Here is a 10,785-nt window from a genome sequence, read left to right as displayed (position 1 = left end):
GCCTTCTTAGCGCAGTAGGCAGCGCGTCAGTCTCATAATCTGAAGGTCCTGAGTTCGAGCCTCAGAGAGGGCACAAGTGTTTTTTGTTTCAGCAAATTCAATTGGACATATCCTTTCTAAACATGAAGAGGAGCATGATGTTCAGTAGACCGCAACGCGGTCCTTGTGAATCACAGGATTGGATTCTTTACTGACGCAGAAAATAAATATGATCGCAAAATACCATAGAACCAATGGGGCTAGCTGCATTTTATTTGAATATTTCTATCTGCACTTTGTGAGTAGCGTGGTCTTGGATCTGTTTCTCCACCAGGTTCTCCAAACATACTCCAGCCGAACCTGCTTAGTGCAGTAGGCAGCGCGTCAGTCTCATAATTTGAAGGTCCTGAGTTCTTTCCTCAGAGAAGGCAGGCCTCTTATGTTTCAGGTAATAACTTTTCAAAAACGTTGACAGAATGAGTACAATGTTTGGTATTTTGCAAATGTAAGCAGTCCCTGTGCAAACTTTCTGGCCCTGTGTTCCCACGCCTTCTCCTTGTGCCTTCCAGAGCCCATCAGGTGCACTATGAACTAATGGCAAAACATGGTTGTGCATATAAGGTTGATGCCGCACGAACCCTGCTATGGTTTTTCATATTAATAAGCCTCCGTGCAGTGTCCATCGCCGCCCTAGTGGCGTTATGGCTCTGTAGTTGGTCCGGATAAGCCCAGGGTACCCAGGCCGTAATCTGTAAAGGAAAGAAAAAGGTAAGTGGGGCCAACCAGTGGGGAAAAGAGGGGTCAGTTCAAACAAACAGGTTCTTTCGAATAGAGGTGGGGCAGTTTAAAATGATAAGGTTGCTGGTTGGGATAGCATGGGCGCATACTGATAGAGCCAACGTAGGTCTTTGAGCAAAGATTCAGGAAATAAGGATGGTACATTTTATGGTGTTAGATGCAGTGGGGCAGGTTTACATGAGGGCAGTTTCAGAGAATGAGCAAGTATTTCAAAATGTATTTTCTGGCTGTGTGAGGGACTTGAGAGGTCTTCAAGCAGACCCTTGGAGTATGTTTAAAGTCTCTCACAAAATAAACTCTAGAAAAGACAGGTGGGGCACCCAAGCCTAGCGGCCAAATAGTGAGGCGACTGCATGAAAGGCAAATGCGAAAAGAGGCAAAGAGGGGTAGCACAAGGGGATGCAGCCAATTTCGACACTTCTGTTTCTGGTGATTGTCTTGCCCCTGTGCCCACGAAAGGCTCTGGGGAACGCAGGCACAGTTGCGGCTCAGGCATGGACAGTCTGCAAGGCCCTCCTTCGGCATAATAAAAGTGCCCTTGTGAGCCTGGCTGTGTTTAAATCACACAGCAGGGAATGCAGCTTTCAACTTTCCCTCACTGGCCACGAACGGCCACGAACGGCCAGGTTCTATAGACCAAAAAGCTAGGAGGAACCCTGGCCACTTTTAAATGAGGGTGGGTTTTGAACTACAGTTCCTTCAGGAGCAAAGCCTGGATTGGCCTTCCTGGATGTTCCTGTGGCCCGCTGGATGCTTTAATGGGCTGGATAAAGCGTTCTGGAGGATGGAATCCTCTTGGGTTCAGTCTGGGAACTTCTGGGAGTTCATCTGCATAACCCAGCCCCGTCCACCCTTCTTGACCTGGCCGGCAGTTACCTTGCTCTGTTACTAGAGGGCGCGTTTGGACTCTCTTCATGAACCGTGTGCCTCACAGGTGTGATAATGATGTAGTTTGGGGTTTGTTTTTGTGGCATGCTACCTGTCACCAGCCGCAAGCAGATCAGCATGAGATCTGATGTCAAATAACAGCATAACAAACTGTGACATAATACAAACCTGACATAAGCGATGTAAGCAGCGAGTATAACGAAACCGGCTGAACGCACACAAGAAAACTAAATGATGGAAGTGGAAACACATAATTAATCATGCATATATATATAGGAAAGGAGCAAAACTCTCTGCAAATGGGAAAAAAAGCGACCTGCTTACAAAAGGGACTTTGGGGGAGGAGAATTAAAAACTGGTAAGAAAAAAGGGCTGAAAAGAGTTAGGTATATATCCAGCGAGGGAGGGGTTGGAAGTTTGTGGCATCTTACCTGTTTTGGAGCATATCAAAATAACTAGCTCAAAATTCAAGCATCGAAGGATGGGACTCTTGATTGATGAATGGAAGACATCTGAAGTACAAAACACTATACATTCAAGTGAAGCTTTTCAGATGGATCGTATTCTCTCTGGAGTTTTGAGTGTGGAGTTGTGTCACATAATCTTCATCAACAAATCATAAAATCGCAGCCTTCTTAGCGCAGTAGGCAGCGCGTCAGTCTCATAATCTGAAGGTCCTGAGTTCGAGCCTCAGAGAGGGCACAAGTGTTTTTTGTTTCAGCAAATTCAATTGGACATATCCTTTCTAAACATGAAGAGGAGCATGATGTTCAGTAGACCGCAACGCGGTCCTTGTGAATCACAGGATTGGATTCTTTACTGACGCAGAAAAGAAATATGATCGCAAAATACCATAGAACCAATGGGGCTAGCTGCATTTTATTTTAATATTTCTATCTGGACTGTGTGAGTAGCGTTGTCTCAGATCTGGTCCTCCACCAAGTTCTCCAAAAATACTCCAGCAGAGCCTTCTTAGCGCAGTAGGCAGCGCGTCAGTCTCATAATCTGAAGGTCCTGAGTTCGAGCCTCAGAGAGGGCACAAGTGTTTTTTGTGTTTCAGCAAATTCAATTGGACATATCCTTTCTAAACATGAAGAGGAGCATGATGTTCAGTAGACCGCAACGCGGTCCTTGTGAATCACAGGATTGGATTCTTTACTGACGCAGAAAAGAAATATGATTGCCAAATACCAAAGAACCAATTGGGGCTAGCTGCGTTTTATTTGAATATTTCTATCTGGACTTTGTGAGTAGCGTGGTCTCAAATCATGCTCTCCACCAGGTTATCCAAAGAGCCTCCAACGGAGCCTTCTTAGCGCAGTAGGCAGCGCGTCAGTCTCATAATCTGAAGGTCCTGAGTTCGAGCCTCAGAGAGGGCACAAGTGTTTTTTGTTTCAGCAAATTCAATTGGACATATCCTTTCTAAACATGAAGAGTAGCATGATGTTCAGTAGACCGCAACGCGGTCCTTGTGAATCAGAGGATTGGATTCTTTACTGACGCAGAAAAGAAATATGATCGCAAAATACCATAGAACCAATGGGGCTAGCTGCATTTTATTTTAATATTTCTATCTGGACTGTGTGAGTAGCGTTGTCTCAGATCTGGTCCTCCACCAAGTTCTCCAAAAATACTCCAGCAGAGCCTTCTTAGCGCAGTAGGCAGCGCGTCAGTCTCATATTCTGAAGGTCCTGAGTTCGAGCCTCAGAGAGGGCACAAGTGTTTTTTGTTTCAGCAAATTCAATTGGACATATCCTTTCTAAACATGAAGAGTAGCATGATGTTCAGTAGACCGCAACGCGGTCCTTGTGAATCAGAGGATTGGATTCTTTACTGACGCAGAAAAGAAATATGATCGCAAAATACCATAGAACCAATGGGGCTAGCTGCATTTTATTTTAATATTTCTATCTGGACTGTGTGAGTAGCGTTGTCTCAGATCTGGTCCTCCACCAAGTTCTCCAAAAATACTCCAGCAGAGCCTTCTTAGCGCAGTAGGCAGCGCGTCAGTCTCATATTCTGAAGGTCCTGAGTTCGAGCCTCAGAGAGGGCACAAGTGTTTTTTGTTTCAGCAAATTCAATTGGACATATCCTTTCTAAACATGAAGAGTAGCATGATGTTCAGTAGACCGCAACGCGGTCCTTGTGAATCAGAGGATTGGATTCTTTACTGACGCAGAAAAGAAATATGATCGCAAAATACCATAGAACCAATGGGGCTAGCTGCATTTTATTTGAATATTTCTATCTGCACTTTGTGAGTAGCGTGGTCTTGGATCTGTTTCTCCACCAGGTTCTCCAAACATACTCCAGCCGAACCTGCTTAGTGCAGTAGGCAGCGCGTCAGTCTCATAATTTGAAGGTCCTGAGTTCTTTCCTCAGAGAAGGCAGGCCTCTTATGTTTCAGGTAATAACTTTTCAAAAACGTTGACAGAATGAGTACAATGTTTGGTATTTTGCAAATGTAAGCAGTCCCTGTGCAAACTTTCTGGCCCTGTGTTCCCACGCCTTCTCCTTGTGCCTTCCAGAGCCCATCAGGTGCACTATGAACTAATGGCAAAACATGGTTGTGCATATAAGGTTGATGCCGCACGAACCCTGCTATGGTTTTTCATATTAATAAGCCTCCGTGCAGTGTCCATCGCCGCCCTAGTGGCGTTATGGCTCTGTAGTTGGTCCGGATAAGCCCAGGGTACCCAGGCCGTAATCTGTAAAGGAAAGAAAAAGGTAAGTGGGGCCAACCAGTGGGGAAAAGAGGGGTCAGTTCAAACAAACAGGTTCTTTCGAATAGAGGTGGGGCAGTTTAAAATGATAAGGTTGCTGGTTGGGATAGCATGGGCGCATACTGATAGAGCCAACGTAGGTCTTTGAGCAAAGATTCAGGAAATAAGGATGGTACATTTTATGGTGTTAGATGCAGTGGGGCAGGTTTACATGAGGGCAGTTTCAGAGAATGAGCAAGTATTTCAAAATGTATTTTCTGGCTGTGTGAGGGACTTGAGAGGTCTTCAAGCAGACCCTTGGAGTATGTTTAAAGTCTCTCACAAAATAAACTCTAGAAAAGACAGGTGGGGCACCCAAGCCTAGCGGCCAAATAGTGAGGCGACTGCATGAAAGGCAAATGCGAAAAGAGGCAAAGAGGGGTAGCACAAGGGGATGCAGCCAATTTCGACACTTCTGTTTCTGGTGATTGTCTTGCCCCTGTGCCCACGAAAGGCTCTGGGGAACGCAGGCACAGTTGCGGCTCAGGCATGGACAGTCTGCAAGGCCCTCCTTCGGCATAATAAAAGTGCCCTTGTGAGCCTGGCTGTGTTTAAATCACACAGCAGGGAATGCAGCTTTCAACTTTCCCTCACTGGCCACGAACGGCCACGAACGGCCAGGTTCTATAGACCAAAAAGCTAGGAGGAACCCTGGCCACTTTTAAATGAGGGTGGGTTTTGAACTACAGTTCCTTCAGGAGCAAAGCCTGGATTGGCCTTCCTGGATGTTCCTGTGGCCCGCTGGATGCTTTAATGGGCTGGATAAAGCGTTCTGGAGGATGGAATCCTCTTGGGTTCAGTCTGGGAACTTCTGGGAGTTCATCTGCATAACCCAGCCCCGTCCACCCTTCTTGACCTGGCCGGCAGTTACCTTGCTCTGTTACTAGAGGGCGCGTTTGGACTCTCTTCATGAACCGTGTGCCTCACAGGTGTGATAATGATGTAGTTTGGGGTTTGTTTTTGTGGCATGCTACCTGTCACCAGCCGCAAGCAGATCAGCATGAGATCTGATGTCAAATAACAGCATAACAAACTGTGACATAATACAAACCTGACATAAGCGATGTAAGCAGCGAGTATAACGAAACCGGCTGAACGCACACAAGAAAACTAAATGATGGAAGTGGAAACACATAATTAATCATGCATATATATATAGGAAAGGAGCAAAACTCTCTGCAAATGGGAAAAAAAGCGACCTGCTTACAAAAGGGACTTTGGGGGAGGAGAATTAAAAACTGGTAAGAAAAAAGGGCTGAAAAGAGTTAGGTATATATCCAGCGAGGGAGGGGTTGGAAGTTTGTGGCATCTTACCTGTTTTGGAGCATATCAAAATAACTAGCTCAAAATTCAAGCATCGAAGGATGGGACTCTTGATTGATGAATGGAAGACATCTGAAGTACAAAACACTATACATTCAAGTGAAGCTTTTCAGATGGATCGTATTCTCTCTGGAGTTTTGAGTGTGGAGTTGTGTCACATAATCTTCATCAACAAATCATAAAATCGCAGCCTTCTTAGCGCAGTAGGCAGCGCGTCAGTCTCATAATCTGAAGGTCCTGAGTTCGAGCCTCAGAGAGGGCACAAGTGTTTTTTGTTTCAACAAATACAATTGGACATATTTTTTCTAAACATGAAGAGGAGCATGATGTTCAGTAGACCGCAACGCGGTCCTTGTGAATCACAGGATTGGATTCTTTACTGACGCAGAAAAGAAATATGATTGCCAAATACCAAAGAACCAATTGGGGCTAGCTGCGTTTTATTTGAATATTTCTATCTGGACTTTGTGAGTAGCGTGGTCTCAAATCATGCTCTCCACCAGGTTATCCAAAGAGCCTCCAACGGAGCCTTCTTAGCGCAGTAGGCAGCGCGTCAGTCTCATAATCTGAAGGTCCTGAGTTCGAGCCTCAGAGAGGGCACAAGTGTTTTTTGTTTCAGCAAATTCAATTGGACATATCCTTTCTAAACATGAAGAGGAGAATGATGTTCAGTAGACCGCAACGCGGTCCTTGTGAATCACAGGATTGGATTCTTTACTGACGCAGAAAAGAAATATGATCGCAAAATACCATAGAACCAATGGGGCTAGCTGCATTTTATTTTAATATTTCTATCTGGACTGTGTGAGTAGCGTTGTCTCAGATCTGGTTCTCCACCAAGTTCTCCAAAAATACTCCAGCAGAGCCTTCTTAGCGCAGTAGGCAGCGCGTCAGTCTCATAATCTGAAGGTCCTGAGTTCGAGCCTCAGAGAGGGCACAAGTGTTTTTTGTTTCAGCAAATTCAATTGGACATATCCTTTCTAAACATGAAGAGTAGCATGATGTTCAGTAGACCGCAACGCGGTCCTTGTGAATCAGAGGATTGGATTCTTTACTGACGCAGAAAAGAAATATGATCGCAAAATACCATAGAACCAATGGGGCTAGCTGCATTTTATTTTAATATTTCTATCTGGACTGTGTGAGTAGCGTTGTCTCAGATCTGGTCCTCCACCAAGTTCTCCAAAAATACTCCAGCAGAGCCTTCTTAGCGCAGTAGGCAGCGCGTCAGTCTCATATTCTGAAGGTCCTGAGTTCGAGCCTCAGAGAGGGCACAAGTGTTTTTTGTTTCAGCAAATTCAATTGGACATATCCTTTCTAAACATGAAGAGTAGCATGATGTTCAGTAGACCGCAACGCGGTCCTTGTGAATCAGAGGATTGGATTCTTTACTGACGCAGAAAAGAAATATGATCGCAAAATACCATAGAACCAATGGGGCTAGCTGCATTTTATTTGAATATTTCTATCTGCACTTTGTGAGTAGCGTGGTCTTGGATCTGTTTCTCCACCAGGTTCTCCAAACATACTCCAGCCGAACCTGCTTAGTGCAGTAGGCAGCGCGTCAGTCTCATAATTTGAAGGTCCTGAGTTCTTTCCTCAGAGAAGGCAGGCCTCTTATGTTTCAGGTAATAACTTTTCAAAAACGTTGACAGAATGAGTACAATGTTTGGTATTTTGCAAATGTAAGCAGTCCCTGTGCAAACTTTCTGGCCCTGTGTTCCCACGCCTTCTCCTTGTGCCTTCCAGAGCCCATCAGGTGCACTATGAACTAATGGCAAAACATGGTTGTGCATATAAGGTTGATGCCGCACGAACCCTGCTATGGTTTTTCATATTAATAAGCCTCCGTGCAGTGTCCATCGCCGCCCTAGTGGCGTTATGGCTCTGTAGTTGGTCCGGATAAGCCCAGGGTACCCAGGCCGTAATCTGTAAAGGAAAGAAAAAGGTAAGTGGGGCCAACCAGTGGGGAAAAGAGGGGTCAGTTCAAACAAACAGGTTCTTTCGAATAGAGGTGGGGCAGTTTAAAATGATAAGGTTGCTGGTTGGGATAGCATGGGCGCATACTGATAGAGCCAACGTAGGTCTTTGAGCAAAGATTCAGGAAATAAGGATGGTACATTTTATGGTGTTAGATGCAGTGGGGCAGGTTTACATGAGGGCAGTTTCAGAGAATGAGCAAGTATTTCAAAATGTATTTTCTGGCTGTGTGAGGGACTTGAGAGGTCTTCAAGCAGACCCTTGGAGTATGTTTAAAGTCTCTCACAAAATAAACTCTAGAAAAGACAGGTGGGGCACCCAAGCCTAGCGGCCAAATAGTGAGGCGACTGCATGAAAGGCAAATGCGAAAAGAGGCAAAGAGGGGTAGCACAAGGGGATGCAGCCAATTTCGACACTTCTGTTTCTGGTGATTGTCTTGCCCCTGTGCCCACGAAAGGCTCTGGGGAACGCAGGCACAGTTGCGGCTCAGGCATGGACAGTCTGCAAGGCCCTCCTTCGGCATAATAAAAGTGCCCTTGTGAGCCTGGCTGTGTTTAAATCACACAGCAGGGAATGCAGCTTTCAACTTTCCCTCACTGGCCACGAACGGCCACGAACGGCCAGGTTCTATAGACCAAAAAGCTAGGAGGAACCCTGGCCACTTTTAAATGAGGGTGGGTTTTGAACTACAGTTCCTTCAGGAGCAAAGCCTGGATTGGCCTTCCTGGATGTTCCTGTGGCCCGCTGGATGCTTTAATGGGCTGGATAAAGCGTTCTGGAGGATGGAATCCTCTTGGGTTCAGTCTGGGAACTTCTGGGAGTTCATCTGCATAACCCAGCCCCGTCCACCCTTCTTGACCTGGCCGGCAGTTACCTTGCTCTGTTACTAGAGGGCGCGTTTGGACTCTCTTCATGAACCGTGTGCCTCACAGGTGTGATAATGATGTAGTTTGGGGTTTGTTTTTGTGGCATGCTACCTGTCACCAGCCGCAAGCAGATCAGCATGAGATCTGATGTCAAATAACAGCATAACAAACTGTGACATAATACAAACCTGACATAAGCGATGTAAGCAGCGAGTATAACGAAACCGGCTGAACGCACACAAGAAAACTAAATGATGGAAGTGGAAACACATAATTAATCATGCATATATATATAGGAAAGGAGCAAAACTCTCTGCAAATGGGAAAAAAAGCGACCTGCTTACAAAAGGGACTTTGGGGGAGGAGAATTAAAAACTGGTAAGAAAAAAGGGCTGAAAAGAGTTAGGTATATATCCAGCGAGGGAGGGGTTGGAAGTTTGTGGCATCTTACCTGTTTTGGAGCATATCAAAATAACTAGCTCAAAATTCAAGCATCGAAGGATGGGACTCTTGATTGATGAATGGAAGACATCTGAAGTACAAAACACTATACATTCAAGTGAAGCTTTTCAGATGGATCGTATTCTCTCTGGAGTTTTGAGTGTGGAGTTGTGTCACATAATCTTCATCAACAAATCATAAAATCGCAGCCTTCTTAGCGCAGTAGGCAGCGCGTCAGTCTCATAATCTGAAGGTCCTGAGTTCGAGCCTCAGAGAGGGCACAAGTGTTTTTTGTTTCAACAAATACAATTGGACATATTTTTTCTAAACATGAAGAGGAGCATGATGTTCAGTAGACCGCAACGCGGTCCTTGTGAATCACAGGATTGGATTCTTTACTGACGCAGAAAAGAAATATGATTGCCAAATACCAAAGAACCAATTGGGGCTAGCTGCGTTTTATTTGAATATTTCTATCTGGACTTTGTGAGTAGCGTGGTCTCAAATCATGCTCTCCACCAGGTTATCCAAAGAGCCTCCAACGGAGCCTTCTTAGCGCAGTAGGCAGCGCGTCAGTCTCATAATCTGAAGGTCCTGAGTTCGAGCCTCAGAGAGGGCACAAGTGTTTTTTGTTTCAGCAAATTCAATTGGACATATCCTTTCTAAACATGAAGAGGAGAATGATGTTCAGTAGACCGCAACGCGGTCCTTGTGAATCACAGGATTGGATTCTTTACTGACGCAGAAAAGAAATATGATCGCAAAATACCATAGAACCAATGGGGCTAGCTGCATTTTATTTTAATATTTCTATCTGGACTGTGTGAGTAGCGTTGTCTCAGATCTGGTTCTCCACCAAGTTCTCCAAAAATACTCCAGCAGAGCCTTCTTAGCGCAGTAGGCAGCGCGTCAGTCTCATAATCTGAAGGTCCTGAGTTCGAGCCTCAGAGAGGGCACAAGTGTTTTTTGTTTCAGCAAATTCAATTGGACATATCCTTTCTAAACATGAAGAGTAGCATGATGTTCAGTAGACCGCAACGCGGTCCTTGTGAATCAGAGGATTGGATTCTTTACTGACGCAGAAAAGAAATATGATCGCAAAATACCATAGAACCAATGGGGCTAGCTGCATTTTATTTTAATATTTCTATCTGGACTGTGTGAGTAGCGTTGTCTCAGATCTGGTCCTCCACCAAGTTCTCCAAAAATACTCCAGCAGAGCCTTCTTAGCGCAGTAGGCAGCGCGTCAGTCTCATATTCTGAAGGTCCTGAGTTCGAGCCTCAGAGAGGGCACAAGTGTTTTTTGTTTCAGCAAATTCAATTGGACATATCCTTTCTAAACATGAAGAGTAGCATGATGTTCAGTAGACCGCAACGCGGTCCTTGTGAATCAGAGGATTGGATTCTTTACTGACGCAGAAAAGAAATATGATCGCAAAATACCATAGAACCAATGGGGCTAGCTGCATTTTATTTGAATATTTCTATCTGCACTTTGTGAGTAGCGTGGTCTTGGATCTGTTTCTCCACCAGGTTCTCCAAACATACTCCAGCCGAACCTGCTTAGTGCAGTAGGCAGCGCGTCAGTCTCATAATTTGAAGGTCCTGAGTTCTTTCCTCAGAGAAGGCAGGCCTCTTATGTTTCAGGTAATAACTTTTCAAAAACGTTGACAGAATGAGTACAATGTTTGGTATTTTGCAAATGTAAGCAGTCCCTGTGCAAACTTTCTGGCCCTGTGTTCCCACGC

General features: G+C 45.1%; 14 non-coding genes across 14 annotated transcripts; all 14 read left to right on the top strand.

Moving 5' to 3' along the window:
• On the top strand, positions 1 to 73 carry TRNAM-CAU (transfer RNA methionine (anticodon CAU)). Its single transcript has one exon. It is a non-coding gene; the product is annotated as a tRNA-Met (tRNA).
• A 2,221-nt stretch (positions 74 to 2,294) lies between these two features.
• Positions 2,295 to 2,367, top strand: TRNAM-CAU (transfer RNA methionine (anticodon CAU)). The gene has a single exon. It is a non-coding gene; the product is annotated as a tRNA-Met (tRNA).
• Positions 2,368 to 2,631: 264 nt separating this feature from the next.
• Positions 2,632 to 2,704, top strand: TRNAM-CAU (transfer RNA methionine (anticodon CAU)). Its single transcript has one exon. It is a non-coding gene; the product is annotated as a tRNA-Met (tRNA).
• Positions 2,705 to 2,971: 267 nt separating this feature from the next.
• Positions 2,972 to 3,044, top strand: TRNAM-CAU (transfer RNA methionine (anticodon CAU)). The gene has a single exon. It is a non-coding gene; the product is annotated as a tRNA-Met (tRNA).
• A 264-nt stretch (positions 3,045 to 3,308) lies between these two features.
• On the top strand, positions 3,309 to 3,381 carry TRNAM-CAU (transfer RNA methionine (anticodon CAU)). Its single transcript has one exon. It is a non-coding gene; the product is annotated as a tRNA-Met (tRNA).
• Positions 3,382 to 3,645: 264 nt separating this feature from the next.
• TRNAM-CAU (transfer RNA methionine (anticodon CAU)) lies at positions 3,646 to 3,718 on the top strand. The gene has a single exon. It is a non-coding gene; the product is annotated as a tRNA-Met (tRNA).
• A 2,221-nt stretch (positions 3,719 to 5,939) lies between these two features.
• Positions 5,940 to 6,012, top strand: TRNAM-CAU (transfer RNA methionine (anticodon CAU)). Its single transcript has one exon. It is a non-coding gene; the product is annotated as a tRNA-Met (tRNA).
• Positions 6,013 to 6,277: 265 nt separating this feature from the next.
• On the top strand, positions 6,278 to 6,350 carry TRNAM-CAU (transfer RNA methionine (anticodon CAU)). The gene has a single exon. It is a non-coding gene; the product is annotated as a tRNA-Met (tRNA).
• Positions 6,351 to 6,614: 264 nt separating this feature from the next.
• TRNAM-CAU (transfer RNA methionine (anticodon CAU)) lies at positions 6,615 to 6,687 on the top strand. The gene has a single exon. It is a non-coding gene; the product is annotated as a tRNA-Met (tRNA).
• A 264-nt stretch (positions 6,688 to 6,951) lies between these two features.
• TRNAM-CAU (transfer RNA methionine (anticodon CAU)) lies at positions 6,952 to 7,024 on the top strand. The gene has a single exon. It is a non-coding gene; the product is annotated as a tRNA-Met (tRNA).
• Positions 7,025 to 9,245: 2,221 nt separating this feature from the next.
• Positions 9,246 to 9,318, top strand: TRNAM-CAU (transfer RNA methionine (anticodon CAU)). Its single transcript has one exon. It is a non-coding gene; the product is annotated as a tRNA-Met (tRNA).
• Positions 9,319 to 9,583: 265 nt separating this feature from the next.
• Positions 9,584 to 9,656, top strand: TRNAM-CAU (transfer RNA methionine (anticodon CAU)). Its single transcript has one exon. It is a non-coding gene; the product is annotated as a tRNA-Met (tRNA).
• Positions 9,657 to 9,920: 264 nt separating this feature from the next.
• TRNAM-CAU (transfer RNA methionine (anticodon CAU)) lies at positions 9,921 to 9,993 on the top strand. Its single transcript has one exon. It is a non-coding gene; the product is annotated as a tRNA-Met (tRNA).
• Positions 9,994 to 10,257: 264 nt separating this feature from the next.
• TRNAM-CAU (transfer RNA methionine (anticodon CAU)) lies at positions 10,258 to 10,330 on the top strand. The gene has a single exon. It is a non-coding gene; the product is annotated as a tRNA-Met (tRNA).
• Positions 10,331 to 10,785: the final 455 nt, after the last annotated feature.

This window comes from Ambystoma mexicanum, chromosome 4p (assembly GCF_040938575.1).
Source record: "Ambystoma mexicanum isolate Mex_15411 chromosome 4p, UKY_AmexF1_1, whole genome shotgun sequence".
Taxonomy (NCBI): Eukaryota; Metazoa; Chordata; class Amphibia; order Caudata; family Ambystomatidae; genus Ambystoma; species Ambystoma mexicanum.
This window is presented reverse-complemented; position numbering and strand designations above follow the sequence as displayed.